The sequence below is a fragment of the Empidonax traillii genome, unplaced genomic scaffold, assembly GCF_003031625.1.
Source record: "Empidonax traillii isolate 1590-97213 ecotype Southwest subspecies unplaced genomic scaffold, ASM303162v1 scaffold435:size587000, whole genome shotgun sequence".
In the NCBI taxonomy this organism is placed as follows: Eukaryota; Metazoa; Chordata; class Aves; order Passeriformes; family Tyrannidae; genus Empidonax; species Empidonax traillii.
Window position 1 is genome coordinate 310,211 of NW_020955628.1, and position 25,289 is coordinate 335,499.

Genomic DNA, 25,289 nt, shown 5'->3' on the forward strand with positions numbered 1-25,289 from the left:
TCATGGCCGTTCTCCCCTGGCATTCTTTATGTTGATTTCCATTTCTCAGTCCCACCAATAAGCTCCATGTCCTCAAATTATTTATTTGTATCTTTAAAGGAGATTTTAGAACAATCCCCATGCCTTCTTTCTCGGGGCATCTCGTGCATGGCTCACCCCCCATACCCCAAACACAGCCCAGCTCTGCTGTGAGCTGACTGGTGTGTGGATCACAAATGTCTGCTTTCTTCTTTCATCACTGTATTCATCTTCACATCGTGAGCACTTGGAAGTCACATTTTCTGTGCTACTGTGAGCAGACAATTTGCTGTAGTGTGAGAGTTAATGGACATGGGAGACCATTAGTGGCATTTATCAGTAACAATTTATGTAACTTAAAGGGTAGAGCACTGACTGCAGTTCAGAAGTTCAATTATCAGCTCTGCTGCTGGTCTGCAGAGTTACCTTGGGCTAGTTGCTGCCATCTGGTATTTTAGTTTTCCACTGTAAATGGGCAAATTATGCTACTTTGTGAAATCCTTAAATCACATGTATCTCGTATATGAAAGACTGGCTGCCTAGAAAACAGTGTCTACTATTTTTAAACATGCTTATCAACATCTGGCAGGGAGATATTCTCTATATCAGTTCTACAGAATAGTATCCATTTCTGAGTCCCTGGCTTTGAGGCAGATTGGTAGCATCATCTCTACCACACTGCTGAGCAATTTTTAATTGGTTGTTGCAGGACTGGAATGATGGTAAGAACAGACTTGAAATTTTTTTCTGCCAATCTCCTCTCCCAGGGGTGTCAAACCAGCATTGCTCCCTTTCATCGCTTTTGCTTAATAAAATAAGTAATAATTAAGTACACAATCCACATCTGCACTGACAGGTCAACAAAATCAGGAAATCTGGATAAACACCAGCCAAGCCAGATGGAACATTTAGTTAGCAGAGACTACATTGAAAAGCCAACTTAAATCAGGATGGCTGTTTTTCAGGGTTGGTAAGATCATCCTCAGACACTACTGCTGGATTTAGCCATGTCAGGTACTGATAGAGATGGGCTTAGAAAATTCAAGGTCCCCAAAGGGATGAGTAGATTGAATCCTCTCCAGAAATTTTGCTTTACTGATTAAAATCTCTGCAAGCTTCACACACAACTCAGGCTCTGCTCAGCAGCTCCCAATATTGAGAGCAACTATGCCTTTGAAATCATCTTCATCTAAGAATGTACACCATTCAGGGAATTTTAGCAATAAAATCCAGACTCTATGTTCCACTTGCAATGCCATTTGTAAGACTTAAGACCATCTCTCCACACTACAGGTTCAGGATCTGGTTTAAGAATGAAAAACCTCTAAAATCTGAACATTTATCTTGTAAGACAAGAACATGGTTTTCACACTACCCATGGCACTAGAATTTATTAATTTATTCCTCAAAATTTTCCTTTGGTAACCTTACCATGTGTAAATTTCATTATTTTCCCTTCTCAAGTTTATCTTCAGGAAACAAAGAAAAAATTTTATAAAACAATGGAACAGTTTCCAAAATCTGCTACAATTGGATTGGAACGGCAGGTCAAGCCCCTGAGGACCTTCCCACGGTTTTGACTATTAAAGGAATGAAGGATGAAGTGAAGCATCCTGAAGAAAAGGTTTTTGATATTCTAAGCCATCAACTGGGCAAGTAAAAGCTCAGGAGATTTTTCTCGTAGATTCTTACTTGCACTCGTGTGATGAAGTCATGGATGCACAGTGATTTTTAATGGAATACCTTAAACTTCCCATAATTTCTTTGATTTTCCTTACAAAGAAATGACACTCAAGCGAGAGCCACTTACCAGAAAATTCCTGGCCAATTGTGAATCATGTACTGGTAGGGTATTGGATGGTAACAAAGCTGAGTTTTCTCAACACCTTCCTAGATTTTTACAAACCCATATGCACAGTTAATCACAGATAGAAACTGGACACTTCACCTCTGACAAAATGAAACTTGAAGTCTGTAGGTGTCTGGTTGGGATTAGGTTGTTGGTTTTTCCTCTCTCAGTTTCCCGCTTTCTATATTTTTCCCCGAAAAACAAAAAAGAAATAAACCCTGGGTTCCTTTAATCCATTCGAAACGCACGTTGGCCAAGGAGCAGCATTTACACTCATCTGTGGAGGCAGCTGCTCGCCCACCCTTCTGTCTGGAGAAAAGATAAATACAGAGGCTCAACAGAATTTTTCTTTTTTTCCAGCGTTTCTTGCCTACTTAATCAAAATCCACCATTGCTGCCAACTGTCAGCAGACTCACGGTTTATAAATGTTGTAGTTCAACAGGCACTAACGCTGTGTGTTATCTTAAAATAATTACAACTTTCATCTTGAGCAAAATCGAGACTTTTTGTGTGTGTGTGTGTGAGAGAGAAGGAGCACACTTGCTAATGTTCAGCTTTAGTTTAGTTTTATAACAGTCTGGCAGTTTCAGATGGGGGCTGAGCACTTGGGTTTTGTGTGAAGGTGTCAGAGGATAAAGCTACTGAGTTTTCCTTGATGTTATGCTAAGATTGAGAAAACTTGAGCAGCATTTGAACTTTTACTAAGGTGGGGAGGCATAACCTAACAGATTTACAGCAATGAAATAGAAAAGATAGAAATGCAGTATTCTGAAGGATTGTCAGAAAGGTTTTTACTGGAAAAGATCCACCTAATCCAAGTCCATCCTCCCTGAGATCAGAAAATTGCCACATGCAAACAACTTAAACTATGTATTTAACTTGATGCAGCATAAAAAGGTTAAAAAAAAAAGGAGAAAAAATAATCAGAAAGAGATCTTCTAAACGATTGAAACAGGGAAACATTTGGGAGCATTTGACCCTCCTGTGGCTGCACAGACATCCTGCAAACAGGAGTAGCCAAGTCACCTTTAAGACAACAAATTGAAATGAGACTTGACAACAGGTTGTCAAGCCTGTACCTTCTGACAAGTCAACATAAACAAAGAACTCTGGGAAAAGAAGGAATATTGGGAGTAGATTACACAGTTGCTCTCTTTTGAATCTCCCACCTGCTTTACCAACTAAGCAGCACCAGCACCTGAGCAGAGACTTGACTGTGGCCTTGAGGGGGGTTATTTCATTATCTTCTCAGAAAACAACATCTGGCTGCTTAATTGGCTGGGGCTGCTGCTCATGGGATTGCAGTGACTTGGATGAGCAGGACTGGAGAAGGAGTCAGAATCAGTTTTGATCAGGAAGACAGAGACTGATCCCTTCCAAACAAAGCCAGCTTAAAGGGGAAGAACCGACCACAAGGTTAAGAAAGGAATTCCTTTGGGATTGGGTTTAATAATATCACACAGAGATTAAAAGTGCTTTACTTTGAGCATGCAATTGAGAAGAGCTCTTTTCTAGCAATCCCTGCCTGAGCTGTGAGACTTGATTCCCTCTCAGGAAAACTAAACCCCAGGTTTGTCTGCAAAACTTTCAAATACTTATGTAAGTATCTTCATAGAGGATTAATATGGTATTTTAAAGTGAAGTTCAACACTAAGACATTAGAATAAGCAAGAAAGGATCAACTTGTCACTTAACTAAAGGAGCCTGGAAGTAACTTTCCCATCTCAAACTGAAAGGATGTGGAAAAATATCTTGTTTGTTTTTATGATGAATTCTGCCACTTATGTAAATTAGAGCAGAGTTCAAGAAACGTGGTGTGTCTAAGAGTGAGTAACAGCTGGGGAAAACTGCACAGCAGCTGCCAATATCAATAATTTATTATTAATTGGTTCCACAGCCATTTCTGAAGCAGTCATGCCAAGAAGCTGTGCAGCAGGGTAACAGTATTATAGGGCAGGGCAAAGCCACACATTTCTGCATTGCTGTCCTAGAATTTCCCCAAATATTTGTGTGTCACTGTGTATGCAGCTGTTTCTTCTTTGAGATACAAATGTTATTCACAAAATGCAATCAAACAACAACAGAAGTGGCAAAAAGACAAAACAAATCCATGAATTTGTGTTCACCACAAGCAGAGGACAACAAAAATGGAGGTGGAATACATGCTAACCATAAGCCCTGTGCAGCAATTGCACAGATAGATGTGGTTTCTCATAAGAATGAGACGGGGCTTTGGAAACCTCTCCTTGAATTTTGTGGGGGCTGGATCCAATTCTGTTTTGATATTGTATGTTATCAATTAATTTGACTGAACTTCCTGGGCAAGTTATTAAGTCCCCACGCCACTTTCTCATTATCTGTAAAATAGGGGCTAACAGTATCAGCCCTAGTACTTTACAAAGGAGATCAAGGATTATACAGAACTACGAATAATTCACAAATCCTGGTTGAAAATTGCATGCCAACTTTTTCCTCTTATCTGGAAACCTCCAACCCCCCTCCAGTGTCATTAAAACAAGACTTATTCCGGCATATTATTTTATAAAAACAAAATAGGCAGTAAGTATTTAAGATGATTATTTGCCTACAGTCATAGCTTGACTGCCACTCTCCTTGTTTTCTAAAAGGAATCTATTTTTGAAGGTGACCTGCATTACTGCAGTGTTAATAAAAATGCACCGTGTGTAATCAGTTATTATTTTATCTCTAAGCATATTCAGTCGTTCCAAATGTGTAAGCATTCTCAAGGGGAGCATCACGCCACTGAGAGAAGACTCTTTTTCAGGAAAAAAGGGGGTCAAATCCTTCCCCACAGTACTGAACCCCTAATGATACTGATCTATTTAAACACTGCACGATTTATTTCATATTTAGACTGTTAAAATGTCTCAGACTTTGTCACATATTTTATATTTTGCCACAGGAATAACTTATTGTACATGAAGGTGCTTCTGAGATCCCACTGGCCACAGTTCAGGTGAAAATCCTCCTCATGAAAAAGAATTTCTTAAAAATAATGCTGAGCTGCTGAAAAACAATTTAATTTTCATGAGAAACTGCCCAACCATGTGCATCCTTCTTTTTTTTTTTCTTTCGGTCATGCTCTCTTGATTCCCAGAAAACTTGAGATTTCTAAAGAAAAAAAAGCATCTCATTTTTTTTGTGCTTAGTCTTAGGAGCACAATACATGTACAGGATTCCAGGGTTACACGGAGGACAAACCCTCTGATTTCCAGTAATTCCCAGGAGCAATTCCATGATGGAATCTAAGTAGCTATGGAAACAATCTCTTTTGTTTCCTGTACAATAGTCAACGTTTCTAAAAGCTTCCACTCACAGAGAAGGACACCACTTCCTCACAATGACAATACCCTTTTCCACTGAGGCACAACACGATGAGTTCAACTGCTTCACTCCAGAACAGGTAAAAGAGTGAGTTTCTCACTCTGGAGGAATATATTGGATCCGTGGGGAAAGGCAGGCAGAGGAGGTGTCCAACTAACAGAGCTCTCAGCCTGAGCTGTGCAAAAGGGGTAAGTCCTATTTAGAAGAAATATTACGCTATATAGTACCCTGAATTACCTTCTGATTATCTATAAATAGTAATTACTTATGGTAGCTGTGGTCCTAGCAAATTGAAGTGTGAAGTCCTCTAAGGTAGGAAATTGGATATGGAATGGACCAAGAATGAAAAGAGGTAGGTGAAATTCCTTGGTTAAATTTAGATACTCTGTGTAAACTTGGGCAAATCATTTCATCGTTCCTCCTTTCCAATTTTCACAGAGAAATGGGAATCACACATTACAGGAGCTGTACAAGGACATGCACAGCTTGGCTCAGACTTTCAAGCCACCCAATGGGAGAAAGGTCTACAGCTCATTTCTCAACAATTATCTCTTCCCCCACGATCACCCAGGATGGCACCAATCCCCTGGGTCATTTTTTGCCTTACTGGGGACTAGAGAGGCTACAAGAAGAAGCCACTGTCTGACACCTTCTCCCTGCACAGCACCCCAAATGTGGCAACTACCCACAAGATTCAAACACAGCTCTCAAACCAAAATTAATTCAGATAGTATCCTCTACTGGCATTATTTAGCAGATGTCATTTATTAGAGTAGCAGCAGGAGGTAGTTATGTCTTTTCAGCCTTTATTCCTTAGTTAGGATTAATTTTTAGCCCTGGTTTTGAGTTTTGTTATATCTGTGCAGTGCATCCTTATGTCTTTAACAACAATCTGCTGATTCCATAGAAAACATCCAGCCAACCATGATTAATAAAGCAACAGAGAGTACAAAGCATTTGAGTTGAACTGTCTTTCACACAAGTTTTCCTATCTATAGGGGAAGAGAAAATGAGAATTTTTTTTTTTTAAAAATGCAAATATACATACATAGGTATGTGTTTGAAAATTTCCTTGCCCATCATGTAGCTTTGACCAGGATGTGATGGACATTCCAGAGTTGACAGCACCAAGGAAAAGTGATACTTGTTCCACCTTCACATTGTGACCGGTTTGAACTTTATAAAATATGTGAATTCAGTAAAAAAAGAAGCCCTGAGTAACTGATCTATCTTGGAGTGTCCAATCCACTGTGGGAATCCCCTCTGAAGGGACAGCAGTACAGACCAAACACAGCTGCACTCATCCCAGTTAAACACTATTATTGCCCTAAAGGTAAAACAAACAGGACCTGTTCCACACACAAACAGGTATCACAACTTGCAGGCAGACACTCAGGTACTTTAAAGTGCCTTCTCTCCATGAGTTCCTGGGCACATACAGAGTTTTCTATCAATTTAAATCTGGCTTCCAACACCTAAAAGCTAGACCAGTAGTAGATGAAGGTCTGATGTGGATCTGGGAAAATCAGGATTCCCTTCTGCCTCAACAGTGATTTCCAGTGTGACTGTGGTAAAATTAATTCTGTCTCCTTCTGCCTCAGTTTCCTTTTCTACAAGAACAGGACAATGACACCCACCTCCCAGAAGTGTTTTAAAGTCTTCTGATGGAAAACTGCAAAATGAGAGTGGCAAATATATTTATCAGTGGAGACAAAAATAATCTTCCTACTCCCTGTACATCTACTGAAGAATGGGGCAATAGATTTTCTTCATCTGATTTGTTCCCTCCCCAGCAGATTTAATTCTTATCTAAAACTTACTCTTGAAAATCCCATTTAGTTTTATAACATGCTTGGGAATCCTTTGGAACTGCATCTACTTCATAAATGCAAGATAATACCCAGTGTTTCCAGGCTTCTGCCTCTAACTAACATTCATCCAAAAATGTAAACAGGCTGAAAATTTTGTCATAAATGCTCCATTTCTTTCCCCAGTGTTCCATAACATTTGAGTGGGGGAGCAAAAGAACTGATCTGACTACATTTGCTTTTTGGTAGGTTACACAGAGCTCATTAAATCATGTACATGAGCTGGATGCCAAACACATCTATTGCAAAATTAACTCAGAAAACAGGGAATATCCTTATGCATTCAGGGCTTTGGGCACCAGGAAGTTTGGCTGGGATACATGAACACTGCCCAGTCTGGAAGAGTCAATAACAGAAAACCAATATTCTCAAGCAATATTTGGAATCTCAGGAGAGCCAGAACATCTTCTGGTACTTTCTTGGTTGAAGTCACTCAATGACAGCTTCATTTCTAACTCATCAGATGCCATACAGAATGTGATTTACTTTACTGCAATGATCTTTCAAGAATAGGGTCAATTCTTCTCATTTCTTTAGTGTATTAACATTTAGAGAATGAATTCAGCTCCTTTCCTCCATGGATGCACACTACATAAGGTTACTAGATGAAAAAGACTGCTTTAAAATAAATCCAGTGACACTTTCAAAGACCCCTGAGCCATTCCAATCCTTGTAGATAGAATTCCTCCTGCCTTTGGAGAGGAATTCTGTTTTTTCACGAAGGCTCTGATGTACAGATGGGCCTGGAATGTACCTAAAATACCTACAACTGAAAAAATGAAATAGCCATTTCAAATTTCAGCCGTAGGAATGGAAGTTCCCCCTAAACACAATCCTTTTACTAAGCTGGCATTCACAAACTTTTGGGAAGGGAATGTTCTAACAAACCCATGGAACTGAAACTGGGATCCAACTCTGCCCAACACTATTTTGGGGGAATGCATATCTTGCTGTCCCAGGGCAGTTTGAAAAACCTGATAGAACATAAATCAGGAGATCAGTGAACAGATCTGATACCATTTGCTCTGTTCATAAATTGTTCAGCTGAAGATGTAAGTTCCGAGACCTTCTTCCTGTTTCTGATTTTAAAAAAACCCAAACCAGCACCAAATAATCAAAGCCCAAACATGTTATCTGAAGGCCTAAATTTCTGAACTAGCTGTGGAATTCAGGGTTGGTTTGAGCAGTCTGGAAGGGATTACACCTTTCCTTTATGGAGCCTGGCAGACATGCTTAAAATAGCCTAGAGTGAGATTTTTGTCTGTGCCAAGTTTCCCAGCACTGCAGTAAATTGAGGGCTGTCAGCTGCGAGTTTCTGGAAGGGGAAGGTCAGAAGTCTGTGTGCTTGTAGATAAAATGAAAAAAGTCCTGATCCCTGAAACCTTCTGGAAGTCATTGGGAACTCCATCCTGAGAAGTTCCAAGAGCAGAGAGGAGCCATCTCCTCCTGAGAGCTGGCCTGGCTTGGAAGATCTAACAAAACCTCGGCCATGCTGCTTGTGTCAGACACACACCAAAAGTAATGAAATATTTGAATCATAGACTTACAAGCAGAGATGCACTAATGATTCTTTTCCTGTTAAACATGAAGAGGCTGGAATATTCCATATTCCTTATGCAATAATTGTGAGGAGGGGGACACAGGGGAGGGTGTGGTGCTGGGTACCAACAAGAGAAGCAGGTGAACACATTTGACAGCTGCCACAGGATATGAAGGGCTGGATTCACAATCCATAAAAATAAAAGCTGTGCTCTAAAGGGTATCTATGCCATGTTTTATTTTAACCTAGATGTTATTAGATGGTGAAGCTTTCTGTAACTGAAAGCAGTTGTGTTTATTTCCTTGACACACACCCAGCTGAGATCCTTAGTCAAATCTGAGGAGATTTTTTAACCATTTTTTTTGAAGCCATGCTCTTCAGACACAGAAACCCCTTCTGGATTCATTTGACTGAGCACTGGTTTTGCAAAGCACTTCTAGGCCACATTACATGAAATTTTGCTGTTTCACAGGTATTAAGTCTTTGGCAACATCTGACATCCTGACTTTTGCACACAATATCTGGAACAGCTACTTGTTAGAACACATCATCAAATTGTCCTAATGCACAAAGATATTATTTCAGACTCCAGTGGAATGAGTCCTGCTTTGTTATCAGGAAAAAAAATTGTTTCCTCCAATCATACCACAGAGCCAGGTCTCAGTTTAAATTCTCCAGCTTATTTTTCTTACTTTGAATGTTTGATCTCCCTATTTTATCACTTTCAGGATTACTTTCCTCTCTTAGTGACATTCCCTAGATGAAAATCAGGGGGAAGAACCACCCCTCAGAATTTTTATTAGTTTTTCTGATTTGGGACATTTACTTTCAAGAAAGGTTGCAGGTTTATCAACAGTGGCCAAGGAAATGATCTCAGAAAATGTGCAGAAGGTCAGAAGTCAGCCCCTCCATGGCTCCATATCTCGTTGGAATTTTAGTCCTGTGCTTCCTTTGAATTCTCTGGCAGAGAATTTCATATCCCTGGAAATGGTTCAGCCACATTGAGAGAGCATTTTTCAATCTGTCTCTTCCTCATAGTTTTATCCATAAGCTGACTTTGACCATTACCATTTTCTTTCAAGCTGTCCTTTCATCACTGTCTGCACTGCAGTCTGACAGCTATTTTGCTTCAGTGCCCTGAAGAATCTTACCCTGTACTGACCCCGAACTTAAATTCAGTTCCTGCTTTTACTTTCACTCATGAATATTTAACTGCTGTAGTTTACACCTGCTGGATCTCATTTTCTGTCATTAAAATCATTCAAGTTTACTGTGGGGGAAAGAAAATAAAGTGCTTTGTGATGTCAAATAATTCTCAGAAATGATTCTCCTCTCAGATCTGGTCCCATCATACTCCTTTTAACCTCTCTTTGCACTGTCAGGTCTCACTCTGAGGATCCTTTTAGTCAGCTGCCACCTTTCCCCACAGTACAGGCCCTTGGATAAACCTTTTTTGTGAGTGTTCCCATCCAAATTAAAATAAAGAGAAAACTCCCTTAGAGAGTCACCTTTATCATCTGAATGGGGGTTAAATTCAAATCCCATGAACTTGCTTTGAAATTTATGATCATTTCGTTCCTTTCACCGGCATGAAGATGAGATTGGAGGGATCAGCAGCACTTCCCAGTGTCCACCTGTGACATTCACTTCAGAGGCTGAACACCAGTTTCTTCCCTTTGAAAGCTTTTCCAGCCTGCAGCCCACTTAGTTATTCCAGACATCGACAGGTTTCAAAATGACCGTGCAGTTAAGGAAAAACGGATGCATTTATATATATACATATATTTATATATACAGTGTATATACATATATTCTTTAGAAGTGATGATGGGCTGGTGTCCCAAGTCCTTCTTTGGTATCAGTGATGCAATCCTGCCCAGCTCTGCTTCCCTTTGCACAGCTTCCTTAACCCCATAATCTTAGTGTCACTTGGGAGGAATCCAAGGAAATTTCCTGCTCCAACCCTGCCCAGAGCACGGATATGACACTAAAACAGGAACAGAGATTAAAAAGAACCCTTTTTTCCCCTATTTCTCACAGCAGTTAGTCCACAGAAAGTGCCTTCCCCTTAGCCCGTGACAGCTCAGCTGCTTTCAGAAGTTTTGATGATGAATCTTACTTTGAAGTGTTTTGGAAATCCATCTAACACAGCCCAAACCAGATCACCCTTCACATATTTATTGATTCCATCAAAAAACTCTAATGGATTTGTGAAATATGACTTTCCTCTACAAAAACAATGTTGTCTTGTTTATTTATCCAGGTGTCTATCAACTCCCTTTACTACACTTTTCCACCATTTTGTCCAGGACAAAAGTCAGGCTTGCTGGTCTGAAGTTTCTCAAGTTTCTCCCACATTTTGTAAAGCAAAAAAAAAAAAAAAAACCCTTGTTTTGGTTTTATATGCCCTACCTTCCTCTCCTTACAATCACTGCAGAGTTCATTTCGGTTCTCTGGAAGGCCTTAGTGCAGAATTTTGGTTGCTTTGGTAGGGTAATGCTTCAGCTCTTTGACACGGGAGAGGAAATAACACAGCATTTCATGCACTGTCACCACTGTTTATGACAAGTCTGGCACAAACAGAATGGGGTTCTTTATGTTACTAATATGACAACTGGATTTTTGGCTGAAAGCTCACTTTTTCTGCCATGGTACTGCAGAGAAGGTTATTTTCCTGCTGGTTTCTGCAAGCCAATGCCAGAAAAAAGAAATGGAAGATGGCATTGCATTTTCACCGACAGAGGAAATGAAAAGAAAGAGTAAGTTTGATTCTTTACTACTGATTGAACAGAATATCTTGTGGTTGAACTCCTGCTATGATAAAAGTGACTTATTTACCCAGTAAAATTATACCAATTTTGCACTGAAAGGTAGAAGTGATAAGAAAATGGGAGTTTGAAAGTCTCCTAACTATTATAATTGTAAAACACATCACCCATTCTGACTACACGTAGATCCTTCGTGCCAGAAAGTTTTTCCTTCAGCCTGCAACAAGTGGAGACTTGTTCTGTTATTTGCTGATATTTAGACACGGGAATAAAGCAAATGAGCTGTAAAGCAGAATCTTCCATGTTATAGCTCTGCAGATTAGGAATGTTATTTGTTCCCAAGTTGAATTACAGTCTATTAATAAAGCAATAAACAGTTTGAAACTACTTAAATTTTTAAACGGTATAAAATGTTTAAAATCACCACTTTCTTTCCATAAAAGAAATCTGATCATGTGCTCTATATTTAGATTCAGAGAGATAAAAACAGATGATGCGGGTTCTAAATAATTGACTTCGCTGTTGAAACTCGATTCTTATTTTCTTGTTCATGGTTGAACCAGCAGAATCCTAATACACCCCTGTTTGCAGCATGTACCTCACTAAATCAAACCATAAAGTGTAACTGTGGTGTCCATTTTAGCCAGCGATCAAACCTGCTGATATTTTTACTGTCTTTGTCTGGAAAAGGGGCAGGGTTCATTTACAGGAGGTAGGAAAGCTGGATGGTGCAGCTGGGTACTCAAACACTTGCAGAGTTAAGTATACGGTGTTTTAATGGAAGAACCGGTTGCCAAGCATATTATATAGACTGCAGTAATAAACATCAGTACAGAGAGAGAGGTCTTGGGGAAATAGGGACATATTTCCAGATTAAATTCACTGGATGCAGCGTGATTCCACAACAGAAGCATTAGACAGAAGCAGTGGGGTTACCTTAATAGACCATATGGTCACCACCGAATGTCCCCATAAACCTTGGAATACAAAACTGACCTACAGAGCACAGAGGCATGAAATAATGTCCACTGCTTTCCTGTTCTTATTTAATCTAGATCACTTCTTCTTACTTCTGTGACTGTCCTATTGACTTCAGTGAAATTACTTGCATCAATAACCAGAAGGGCATGGAAAACCCCAGGAACTCGTGTTCTTTGCTCTCTCTGCCTCCTACAGACATATACATTGTCTTGCCCAACCAAACCCCTCAGAACCACACAATAATTTTAAATATATGTCAAGATCAGTCTGAACACAGAGAGAAGAGGTGGCATTTTAGCCTCAAGTCTCCACATCACATCACAGCACATAAAGGACAGGTGCCAGTGGAATTATCTCCCATCACCAAATGCTGATTAGGAGTAAAATAACTGCTATGAAATATGTTGGGGAAAATGGAAGCAGCTCTCCTAATCCCAGTTCTACCTTCAACTTTTCCATTACTGGAAAGTAAAAATTCCTGGGTTCCAGAACTGTTTTGAGACCTGTTCACTAATACCTTTTTATAAAGTAAGGATTTATAGCATCTTTAAAGCACTTTGCACAGCAGAGCCACTTCCAAAACCAGAGTTCTTGAAACACTAAAACAAAAATTAGAAGTTATTGTCTGAGCCCTTTGCTGGTACCCAAACCCACAGCCCCACTCCACTATCACCAGCAGAGACAATCCCACTCACAGACTTCTTTCTTTCTTTCTTTGTCTAAGCAAGATGCTCAAATTATCTCCCGAAGGTCACAGAGAAAGTCACCAGCAAGGAATGGAGGTGGATCAAATGCTTCACATTAAAAAAAAAAAAAAAAAAAAAAAGTCACGACTTCTTGCCTGTTTGAGAGATTGAGGACCAGCGAATACTGATACATTTTAGGACATAATGACAGAGTGCGAGCCAAGGCACATGAGCTGTGCTATGCTGCAAAGTGTTTGAGTGCTCTAAAATATTTTCATACTCCAGAGGTTGGAATAGGCTGTGAATTTATGCTCTTTGTTGCTATGGTAATTTGTATTGTCAAAGTTTTAATAACCTCATCAAAAACAGGCATTCAGGAGCAATGTGGCACCTCTACGTAATTTAACACCAATCCATTCATGGCTTGTGGTACCGTTTGAAACACTGCACAAGGAAATTAAAAACAAATAGAAATAAATCACCACAATAGGGAAACCAATAAATATTTAGGCTGAAAAGGTGAGCAGTCAGTGGAAAGAAAAAGACATGTTCAGAGAAATGATGGAAGCCTCTAAGACAATTATTCTCCTACCAACAACAGCAGCAAGGTTAGCCAGCATCAGCGGTAATTAGCCAAGAACTATGGATTTGTTTGCTTGTGTGTGCACGTAAAGCCATTTTAAGCAGCAGCTTTTCAAAATTCAGATTTGTTAGGCTCGAAGGACGAAGTACACATGCTGCTAATATTTAATTAAGGCAGGTTAAAAATTACATGGCTAAAATCTACATAATGTTGGGACTATACACATGACAAACTCTCTTTGAGTTCAACTACAATGATGTCGGTGGTATTTCATCCGGGTGTAATTTGGTCCTGTATCTAAATTTCCTCGGTGTCCTAATTCACTATCAAATTACTCGTATCATTTGTTTGGTAGCTTTACATTCTGCTTGTGCATCATTTGCAGGAAGAGATAATTATGTTTCAGCTCTTCAGTTTATTTTTCTGCTTGAACTTTATTGCGTTTTAATGGTTTTTCTAGCTCTCTCCAGTGCCTAAATAAGGGAAGGAAAGGGGATTTAATAAATAATTATTTTTTCATCACCGTTACGGCTCAGTATGCGAAAATGGCAACGCCTTTGACTTCCTTGAGTTTTTAAGTTGTACTGAGAGAGCTTGAGTTACATATGGCCAAATACTAAACACTGTGTATTAACTGAAGCCAAAAAAACTTCTGCCAGACAGGACTCCAGTACAGTGTGAACTTGAATTAACTTCAAGGTCTGACAGATGCACAAAGGGCACAACCCACAGTTCCCCTCTGAATGCCTGGTTTCCCTCTGGACAGTTTTATTTTCCTCTGGACCAATTCTCTGCACCTCCTCCCAACGTGTGTTCTTGCCTTTTTGCAGCCACAGTTACATCAGAGCTGCTATTTCAGGATATCAACTTGGTTTAGTCTTACTGAAAAGAGGAAAACAAATATTTATTTATTGCCCTACCTCCCCCTTGCAGCGAGTGTACACAAAAAGTGGTGCTGATCCTCCTGGCTTCATATTGCTACTGGATGAGAGAGAAGAACAACTGCAAAGCCAAGTGCTTCGAGGCATAAATAGAAATTGGCATTTTCATGGAATGGACGACGCTTTCAGTGGATTTGCAGCAATCCTTGCAAACCCAGAGCTCCAAAGAGAGACTGGCAAAAAAATCCTGCGGGAAATCAAATTTCTTTTAACACTGTGATGACGGGGTTCAAATTGAACCCAAAACGCACAAATTACAGCACAGGTAAAAGCTCCTGCATCACCAGAAGTGTCTGAACAAAACCAGCCCCTGCCCTGCTGCTGGAGCTGTTCTGATGGCCAGATTGTTTCTTTCTCATGGGAGGGAGGAGTTCGCAACCTGAAATGCCTCATAAAGGAACTCCTTGGTTTTGGGTCTGTCTCCCTGCCCTCCCAAGTAAGCCAGGTGTGTGCCATGGCAGCAGAGTGAGCACCCTTACTGCCTTCCAGCCCTCGAGGAGCTGAAGTTCCCCCTCGGTGCAAGAGGCACATTCACCGTGAATATTTTAATGGCCTCGAATACCGCAGGCAGTAATCAGAGGTTCCCCAGGTGCACAATTCTAAATGAATCTCATATTGAGCTTTTATTTTTAGAGAAATATAATGATCAGAATTCAGAATGGCGCAGTTATGGTTGTCACTTCATTTCAGGGGACTTCAAAAATAATGAGACTTAAAACGTTTAAGGTTAATTAAGGAAGACAAAAAGGATTTATACTGTATAGAGAAGCCCTGAGTAAAAAGGTGTGAATTACGAGTGATCTAATTTCTTTGATGGCCTTGTGATGTGAGTGGGGGTGGGAAGGCAGAAATACACAGAATAAATAAGACAAGAAAAGGTGTAGGTGGAATTTGTCAAGAAAGTCCCATTTATGTCAATAGTGTCACCACCTATGGAAGAATAAGAAGGATTTGAACATCATGAGATGATGCAAAAAGAATTAAAGGTCATTCCATCAGCTCTTCTTTACTGTCATAGCAGGATCTTCTGAACATTGCACCACTGATTCTTGACACCATGAACTACTGAGATATCCTTGATGTTGCAAGTCATAAACTATTCTTTCCCAGCTGTATGGTCAAGCCTACCAATGTTAAAATAACACTTTTGTTGCAGCCACAAAATTACTCTCTTTTTCCGTGTCTTCAATTTTCAGGCATTTATCATCACTAGATTCTCCATATTGAATACTATTAACAATATCTACTAATTTTCTCTGCTCTCTTTTCAGCTACTGTAGCCTCCAGCAGAGACAAAGGCTCTTTCTGCACCTCTCCAGAGCAGATAATCTCTTCCTGATGGCAGAGAGTGCAGTTGCTTAGGAGACTGTAAGGCCCTGCAAGAATTTTAGTAGCTGTAATGTGGGATGCTATTGTATCAAAGCAAGTCTTAGCATCAATAGAATAATCACAACTCAATTCCTCTTTAAAACACTGGGTTGTTTCTTTGCTCCACCTCATAATTAGAGCTTATGTCAGAGCCTAAGGAAGAAGGCTTTTCAGATACCTGTCTAGAAATAATGAGAACTTGACTCTGTGCATGCTGTTTGAGAGGCAGGCTGTCAACTCAAGTCCCCAGCCTGGGACCAGGCTGCATCTTCTCTGGTAAAATCAGTACAAAAGCACTTGAAAGCAGAAGTTGGTCAGAAAACACATTTATTTCTCTACTTTAAACGTTTCCTGCCCAAACAGAAAAGCTCTGCAGTGCTGTAAACTGCATCCCAGATAACCAGTAACTAGACCAGTCAATGTAACATTTAGACAAATTACAGTGATGGTGATATTGCAGTAAATTGTGTTCCTGTCACCTTCTTCGGCTCCTTTCATAGAGGTTCTGGGCAGAAGACACTAATCAAGCAAAGTACTGACTTAGGAAAGATTTAATCAAATTATTTCCATAGATGCCTTATTTTCACAGTCTCCCATGAGCAGTCCAGGATTCAGATAAGAGACTTCATGTCCATCTCTGCTTGCTCTTGATTAGAATCAAGCACCATTTCTACAAGTACTAGAGATCCAGACACTTTAGAGGTTTGTTGTCACTCTCTGTTTCACAAATATTTTAAGACCAGGCTGAGTGGTAAATACTCCCTAATCCAAGTTGGAAAAGAACCACTGCCTGGTGTGCAGAAGCACAGCTGTCAGTCTCAGATGGCATTTGCACAGTTGACTTCTTGCCTTTGAAAGACAAAAATCTTCACGTTTCATCTGGGAGAGGAACACAGCCCTGTATTTATATGGTATTTTACAGTCCTCTATCCCCATTTATCAGATATGTCCCCATTCCTCTGCCATTTCTCCCTATGCTGGGGCCAGATTTCGGATCACTGCTCTCCTGCTGTTGGAAGGCAGGGGTTGGGAAGTGATGGAGCAATGTTCATTGGTGTCCCATTGCCACCCCTTTGCCATGGCAATGACCTGCCTCCCTTGTTCAGGAGGTACAGCTGACTCTGGTTCATGATTCTGTCCCGTGTGGGTTGAGGGATGTGCTGCCTCTTCACCACAGGCAACTCCAGCACCTCAAATCCACCCTTCAGTTTTCTCACAGTAAGAGAGGCAGGACGTGTCTGCAAACCAGAGGCTCTGTTGTTCATTTTTTCCAAGCCACATTCCAGCCATGCACAAAGCCAGAGTTCTCTGAAGAGAATTAAGTTCTGTGAACAGCTCTGTCCAACTATTAAAAAAAAAAAAATTCTTTGAAAATTTTGCTTACGGACTTGAAAGGGAAATCTGACTTCGCCAACACCACGTTTGGGGGGAACAATGAATTCCTTTTTCAAAGTGAAATGTCACCAAGGTTTTCAACAGAGGCTATCACAGCAAGTACAGCAATTTATTCAATATTCTAAAAACTGCCAAGGCAGAATTGGTGATAACATGACCAAGTCTGCAGTTCCATTTGGTTCCGTTCTTTTCATTTTTTAATTAAATCTTGATAGTTGTAGGATAGGACCACTTTTCTGTAACGCAAGGGAACAAACTAAATTCAGATGCTCCTTCACCCTTTTCCTCCTCCTAGTTGCTCTCAGGACTTATTACAGAAGAACCACATATGCTGCATTTGAAGAGAAAAGGAAATATCCACTACAGAGTGTCTCCTGTGAAATGGTGGGAACTGATAATATTCCCTTTATCACCTGGCATTTAGCCAATTAGCAGCAAGAGACTGGAGGAGCTGATCATCTAGGTCCCATAACCTGCTTAAAGTTAAATGCAATTTTAAGAAAGAATGTGAAGAGAAATGCTGCTTTTCTCTACAGCAATGAAGTGATCATGCCATCAGCTATGGTAACTGAGGAACATTTTCTCTACAGCTGGTCAAAAATAAGTTGAAGAAGTTTTGACAGGAAAAAAACCTCCTATCTTTCAGCAAAAGTTCCTACTTGAAAAACTTTAATTTGAAATCTTCAGCTTTCTCTAAGTGAATTTGGAAACAAAATATTTCAACAAGCAACAGAAGTTTTGTTGCTTGTCTAAATACTGCATTGTGTTCTAGAAGCATCTTTCCAACAGCTCGATATTTTAAGTCTGTGAAAATCTTCAAAATTGCCTGCCACAAATTTATCACTTTGTCCATTGGAATACTCACCAAAAAAAAAAAAAAGCCTCAAGAAGGCTGTTGAAAGGTGTCATAGGCTCATTAAATCGCTTTTTTTGCAAAAGTGAAGCTTGTAAGTATAATAATTAAATCACTGCAGACTTTTAATGCACAGACTACATCGTATTGCATTCCAGTTAATCTTTGCACTGACACCTGACTTGGTGCAATGTCTGTAGAACTGAAAATATAAAAGAATGAAGACCATAATGTGCTCCTAATTGCTGTGCTAAGCCTTTATATAAGATGGGGTCGGAGAGACAAGGAGCTTAATTGATTTTATTGCAGGAAACAAAGACAGCATGCAAACAAATCAGCTGCTCTGATATCAGTGGGAACAGTCATTAAAAGCTTATTAGTGGGAGAGGTCCAGGCAATAAGACACAAACACAGAATATTAAAGGAAATAAAGTTTGCCCAACAAGAGCAGTATGGTTTTATTTTCCCCACTGAAGTTTCTGCTACACTATAATATGATTAAGGTAATTACCACACTGTAAGTGTGAAACTTAAGAGCCCATTCAGCAGGCAAAGACAGGAGTTCAGTGACTGCAAGGAAGCAGCAACATCTAAGGCTTAAGATAGACTGGAACACAACTGAGCTCTTGGAAAGTTTGGTTCCATAGTCTGCAGAGCTCTCCCTCAATCCTGCCTGCACAGGCATTCCCATCCTGATAGGAAAGATATATATTTGTTTATCAGAAATGTGACTCTTGATATTTAATAATATTTAATTTTAGATAATATTTCTTCTTCTTATGAAGTGTTCCCTGTGCTGAATGTTGGGCTACTGTCACTAAGGGAAACCCAAGTTTATACTCCTTCAACAGTCAGATAAGAAAGGAAAGGACCATATCTGCAAGAGGTAATATCTTTCTGATGACCAAGTATTAAGACCAGATAAGTGGTGTTTCAGTCAGATAATTTGAAGCTAGTGCCTAAAATTAGTGATATATCAGCAGGGTCAGTGCCTGTGGTGAGGTTACCGGAGCTCTTTGTTTAAAAAGTGCTCATTGTTTAATATATCCTTCAGGGCAGAGCAGTGTGCTGGGAATTCACAAGCCATGTTGCTGCTTCTCTCCCTTTTCAAGTGGCTTCCTTTCAAGACTGGCTGCAGCACCAGAGGCAGAGGGGGGAACAATAATAGACTGCAGGATCCCTGCTGAATTTGGGTTTCGGGGAACAAGCAGATGAGAAGGGGTTTGCACGCTCCCAGCTCTGAGAGGCCTGATATCAAGAGAATTGGGTTTTTTTCATTAAAATAAAAAAGGAGTGAATTACTAGGACCCCATCAGATAGCGAAGTCATTCACTGAAGGAAGACTAGACAGCAGAACAAAAACCCTTGCTGAATGATTGGCAGAGTGGAAGGGAAAGCACAAAAGATCAAGGGAAGCCAGAACGTGAGCAAAGTGAGCGACTTGTGCCTGCACTGCTGTGCCTTTGCCAGTCCCTGTCCTTGCTGAGCTCTTAAGGGGTGAGGAAGTGCTGGCATGGGGAGGATCACAGCATGAAGATGTACTCAGATGAGGAACTCGTTGAAAATCAAATACATTTAAAGGCAAAAATAAACAGAAGTGGAGAAGGGAGAGGCTACAGTCTGGTTAATGCACTAAGATTCCAGCCACTGGGGTTCAGTTTGGTGTTTTGCTGTGGGTTTTTCCTGTGCTAATAAGAAACTGAACGTCCTTGAGATGCAGCAAGAGGGGAGACTTCCCTGATTTCTGCTGGCAGGAAGGAATAAATCTCCAACTCAGCTGGAAGGACTTTTAAAACCAGCAACAGGCTCCATGGGGGCATTTCCTAATGGCAGTTCAGCAAATGTCCAAGAACAGCAATAAATAACATTGTTTGTTATTGAAAAGTAAATTGAGGCACAAAGCTGTCAACAAACTTATCCAAAGTCATACACAGAGTCATATACAAAGTCATGAACAGATCCAAATTTACAAAATGACAGTCAGTGGAATCTGGTGGAATCTGTAGAAGAGCTGAAACTGCAAAAAAATTGATGTGGGGAAAAAAATTAATTTGATATTCCTCTTCTAGTGCAGGAGTGAAGGACAGGTAAATGGGTGGGCAGAGGAGCTCAGCTGCCTGAGATCCAAAAGCACAAGGTTTTTATTGTTTGATATAGAGCCCTGCAATTGTGGGGGAGAAGGTGGGACAAAAAAAAAGAAAAGAGAGACCAAAGAAAAGACCTCAGAACAAGATTCCCTTTGAAGAGAAAACCAGTGTCCAGACACAGATCACATTGGTATTCCTACTGTGTTGTATCTGCTTATGTAGCAGTGTCATCTCTGACCCCAACAAATCACCAAAGTGATTATTCTCCCACCAATCTTACGTGGGAGGAAAGAATCAGGCAAGTAACAGAGGCAGGAAACAGATGTCAACCCTGTCCATGCTGAATCACATCAGATCTTTCAGGGAGTCCACTGAAGAATTAAATCCAAGTGTAACATGCTGGACTTACTAAAATCAAAAGGAAAACTTCAGTATCCTCGGTGAATTCAGGTTTTATCTAGTTCTCTTGCTACCCTTCCCACACCTTGACATATTTTCCTACCTAGAATATTTTATCTCTCCTGTATAGTGAGAAAACCTTAATCTGGCAAGATCTTAACTCTTCTATTTTCAGTCTGAACTTAAATCTGGTATCAAATTGATGTCTGCCTGATATAAAATAGGAACAGGAAAGGCAAATGTCCCCCATTTTGACTTGAGATTTATCTTATTCAACTGCTGTTGCCACTGGTAAGTCAAGGAGACCAAAGGATGATACTCTTGCTCCTTTGCAAACTACTTTATCCAAGAGCAGCTCCATGAAGCTGAGGGGCTGGAAGAGTCAGAGTCCAAATCAGTGTAAGGAGAGAGAGATAAAAAATGTTCTCACCTAAAATAAAATAGCCTTTGACCGCAGTGAGGTCTGCTTTGGGACTTCACACATTTCAGTTTATTAGGCAGACATAGAATAAGGATTATACAGACTTATATGCCCAGACACCTTTTCAGATATAAAGATAAGTAGCAGACAGATACAGTGGATGAAATGTTTTCAGAGAGAAAAAGAATTAAAAAATAAAACTGTAGGAAACCCCCACACCTTTGTGAATGGTATCACAATAAAATTACTGTGATTTCTGTGTCTGAGATGCTGATGTCTCCATCTATAATGTAAATAACTGAGGATTTTTAACTTCTTCAAAAAACAAAAACAAAAAACAAACAAACAAACAAACAAAACCAAAACACAAAAAACACCCCAAACCAAACAACAAACAAATTTATTTTTAATAACTGGTATTGAAGAAAATTTGGCCCAACATGTAAGAAAATTAAGAGACCTGATGTTCTCTGCTCATTAAAGAAACTTACTGAGGCAAATTTTTGTATGTTTTTCATTTCAAAAGCTTCCAAAGTATTTCACTCACGAAAATGATACCACACTTTTGAAATATGGTTACCTTGAAAACAGAAGCTGCCAGTGGAAACAGAAGAGATACTACAAAACTGTGACCAAATGAAGAATGTGTTGCTTCTCAAACATTCCACGTAGGCCACACAACTCTTCCCACACAAAATACTGTCAAAAATCTTTTATCAGTAAAAAAAAGTGTCTATTGATATTAAAAACCCCACTCAAAACACATTTTTAATCTTACAAATAGTCAGAAAGGAAAGGATGAAAAGAACGTGGGACCTCAGAGAAGAAATTCCTAAACTCTCACCCTGGTACTGACACCGACTTTTTACATGGCCATAAACACAACCCTTCAAGCTCCTCCCAAGCACTGGATGTCTGTTTAGTCAGATTCTGATGGAGTGTAAGTAATATTTTACTCAGCTAATTTTATTGACTTATGAAACAAAGTGAATCATCTGCTAAGAAACAGTATCAAGATCTGACAGAACCATTCTGAACCAAAACTTACTGATGAAATACACACTGATTTCAAGTCACTGTGTATTGGGCCTGATGTTAAACTGACTTTTTGTAGATATAACTCTCCATATAAACTCTAAACAGGGCTATTTTATTTAGCGTGTCTTTATTTTTTTAAAAAAACATCCTATTTGCAGAAAAAATCCAGAGACAAATAACTGCAGTTCCAAACAAATGCAAACCAGATGTGGATCACGGTGCTGAAGTACAAAGCAAATCTAGATAAGTGGATCTACAGAACCTGCAGATGGCTGAGTGCACGACTTACACTGGCAAGTTAATCGGACAGGTAAGCCACCTTCCATGGGAGAGAGATTGGGCTATAAATTCAAGCATCATCAACCTAAAATTATGCACTTAAAATGGCTTCTTCTCTTGTTTCTGCATTGCACTGTGTTGGATCGTTAGTTTTTATTAATATGTGGCAATGCTGTTGAGTAGGCCACTAACTAGCTTTTACCAGGGAAAGCAATAGAGACAAAAGACCATAAACTTATCCTGCTGAATGTGATCTGGTCATAAATACAATTACATGGCCTGACTTGCCTTCCTATGCAGCTGGAGAAGGAGTAAGGAATTACATCCAAACCACCACAGAAAAATTTCCAACTAGTATCTAGATGCAGCAAGAAGGCAACTGAAAAGGCAAGTGTAGGAAATCCCCTGATTTGGGAGAGAGGAGGGCTGAGAAAGAAGATATTTTTGATACTGCAACGGATTTTCTGTATCATAAGGATAGGTTCAGTTTCAATTAGAGTGCTTGATTCGGGAAAATACTTATGTCATCAACAAATAGCTCTTCCATTTTGTTGGTGTTCGGAACTTTAACAGGTGGTTAACTAACGCATTATTTCATGCAGGCTTTTTACCTGCCTTTGTTTCTGAAGGCAGAAAAAAAAATTCTTTATTGTTACGTGTTTTCTGGTAATACAGCAGCTGCTGTTTATGCTAATTCCTGCTTACTTGCAAATAGACCTGTGTTTATTTTGTGCCACGCCAGCTGTCAACAAAGACATTTGAAGAATAATTTCCATACTCAAAGGAAAGGCTCTGCTCCCTCTTCCTATTGCTCATTTCTTTCTTCTGCATTTCAGATCCAGCGGGTGTTCGGCTGGAGAAGCTTCTAATGGTAAATTGTGAGGTGAACTGAACCCAAAATGCCTGATGGTCCCCTGGGTATCCATCCATTACCTGGAATACGTTCATGGGCTCCTCTGATCTCCTTGTCTTTATCAGCACTCTGAACTTGCTCCCCAGAACATGATGCTCTCCAGCACACTGCTAAGGATGCTGTGACAGTCGCATTCCCAAATGGGAATGTTTGACTGTTTCAAGAAAATTGACTTGCAGGCTTTGGTTTCTTACCTGCCTTTGAGATGAGTTGCTCTATAAAGCCAGATTATCGAAAACATCAAAGACTCCCTACTCAGAGCATGTCACTGGATTTGGACGAGCTTTAGAGAACCACAGCAGACTTGGGGCCCAGCTCTGATTTTATCATCAACAACCTGCTCCTGTAAACAAATGCTTCCATCAATCATCTGTATTTTCCTTATAAATTCATCTTGGTGGAACTGAAAGTCTGAATCGTGACTTTGTCTAGCATCTAAATCTTAGACCTTTAACAAGCTCAGTTTTCCCTGGGCTGAGGCTGCACCACTGTTTTTCCAAAGCATCTGGAATTTCTTCTGAGATGTGAAGTTGACAGTACCTCACTCCTTAGGATAGCACATTACTACCCATCAGCATTCAGTGTTAAGATCAGAGAACCCCTGAGGACAAAGCACTCTCAAATCAATCATTCAGGGGCTCTGAGTCCCAATCAGCAGAGCTCCCTTATTTCCTATAATTTCTATAGAGAGAAAAAAAAAATCCATACAGTGCTCCTACAGGAACATGGAATGGCTGTTTAGAGAGCAAAATGATGGAGTATTGACCACAGTCCACCATTCCACATGATTTTCAAGTCATTTCCCTGTCTGTATATCGAGCCACATGATTTTCCCTCTTTCTCCTTTGTCCTGTTGAGGAAGTGGAGTGAGAATGGCTGGGTGGGCATCTAGCAGCTGCCAACATCAACCCACCCAAAATGCAGACGCACATTTTTTTGGTTTATGATCGTGGCACAAACCTGCCATCACACAAGAAAACTGTTTCCTTCATTTTCTGTGATGGCTTTGTAAGCACACCTTGCCACAGCTTTCACACACAAGCTGCAGTTCTTCCCACGGTGTGGGTAAATGTTCTCCTCCGATTGGGAAACTCCACCTGGTGAAATATCTGCCAGTTCCAAGCTGTAACTGTCGTGCTATTTTATGCATTATCCATGGCCATGGTATCCATGTGCCTCCTGCAGACCTACCAATGCATCCTCACAAACACTCCTGTCTGGCACAGTGAGATTGAACAGTTTATTCTCGGTCAGACTGAAAGTCTGACCAGCAAACCAGCTGAGAGCACTTCAGACCAAGTTTGCTACAGTAATCACCAAAACATCTTAAATTGCTTAATTATGTGCCATAGCAGGCCAGAAAACTTCTGGGGACAACAGCTATTTCACTGTTTTGGAATAGATTCATAGCAACTCTTTGCAGCCAAATTACACAAGAATATGTTGTCACCACCACATCTCATTCAGGAATAGCTGCCTGAAGTCAGCATTCACTTATTGCCAAGTCTTTGCTGGCCATGGGTACTTACATTTATAAATCTAAGCAGGCAGAAGAACATGCCAGTACAAGTTGGTGGTTTCTTCTTTTTCTGCTGCAATTACTTCCCAGCCAGCAGACACGAAGAGCAGCACTGAATCTATTCTCACTCAGTGCACTCCATATGTTCCCGAGGACTCAATCTTGGATGATGCCAACAGGAATAGAGAGTTACACCACTGTGATATATTTTATACATGTTAGCTGTCTAAAAGTCACTTATCCAGGTTCAATTAGAGCAAACATTCCCCCTAAAAGGCAAATAATCCTGTTACAAGCAGTTAATTAACCACGAGTTTGACTCATCCTCCAGTTCTATTTGTATTCAAAGAGGTAGCAAAGGTTTTCCGGTCCTTCCTTGCAAGAGTAATCATGTTTATGATATCATTTTATGAGTACATACAGACCTCTGCTTGAAA

The 25,289-nt window shown here is 40.1% G+C and overlaps 1 long non-coding RNA gene across 3 annotated transcripts in view; it reads right to left on the reverse strand.

Moving 5' to 3' along the window:
* Positions 1-25,289, reverse strand: part of LOC114062793 — a 43,874-nt gene that overhangs the window by 8,953 nt on the left and 9,632 nt on the right. For 2 of the 3 annotated variants that reach the window (XR_003572453.1, XR_003572454.1), the window contains exon 2: positions 24,863-25,049. This is a non-coding gene — a long non-coding RNA (uncharacterized LOC114062793). Of the gene's footprint in view, positions 1-23,076; positions 23,163-24,862; positions 25,050-25,289 lie in introns of those variants that run through there. The other variant, XR_003572455.1, reaches the window with a different exon arrangement.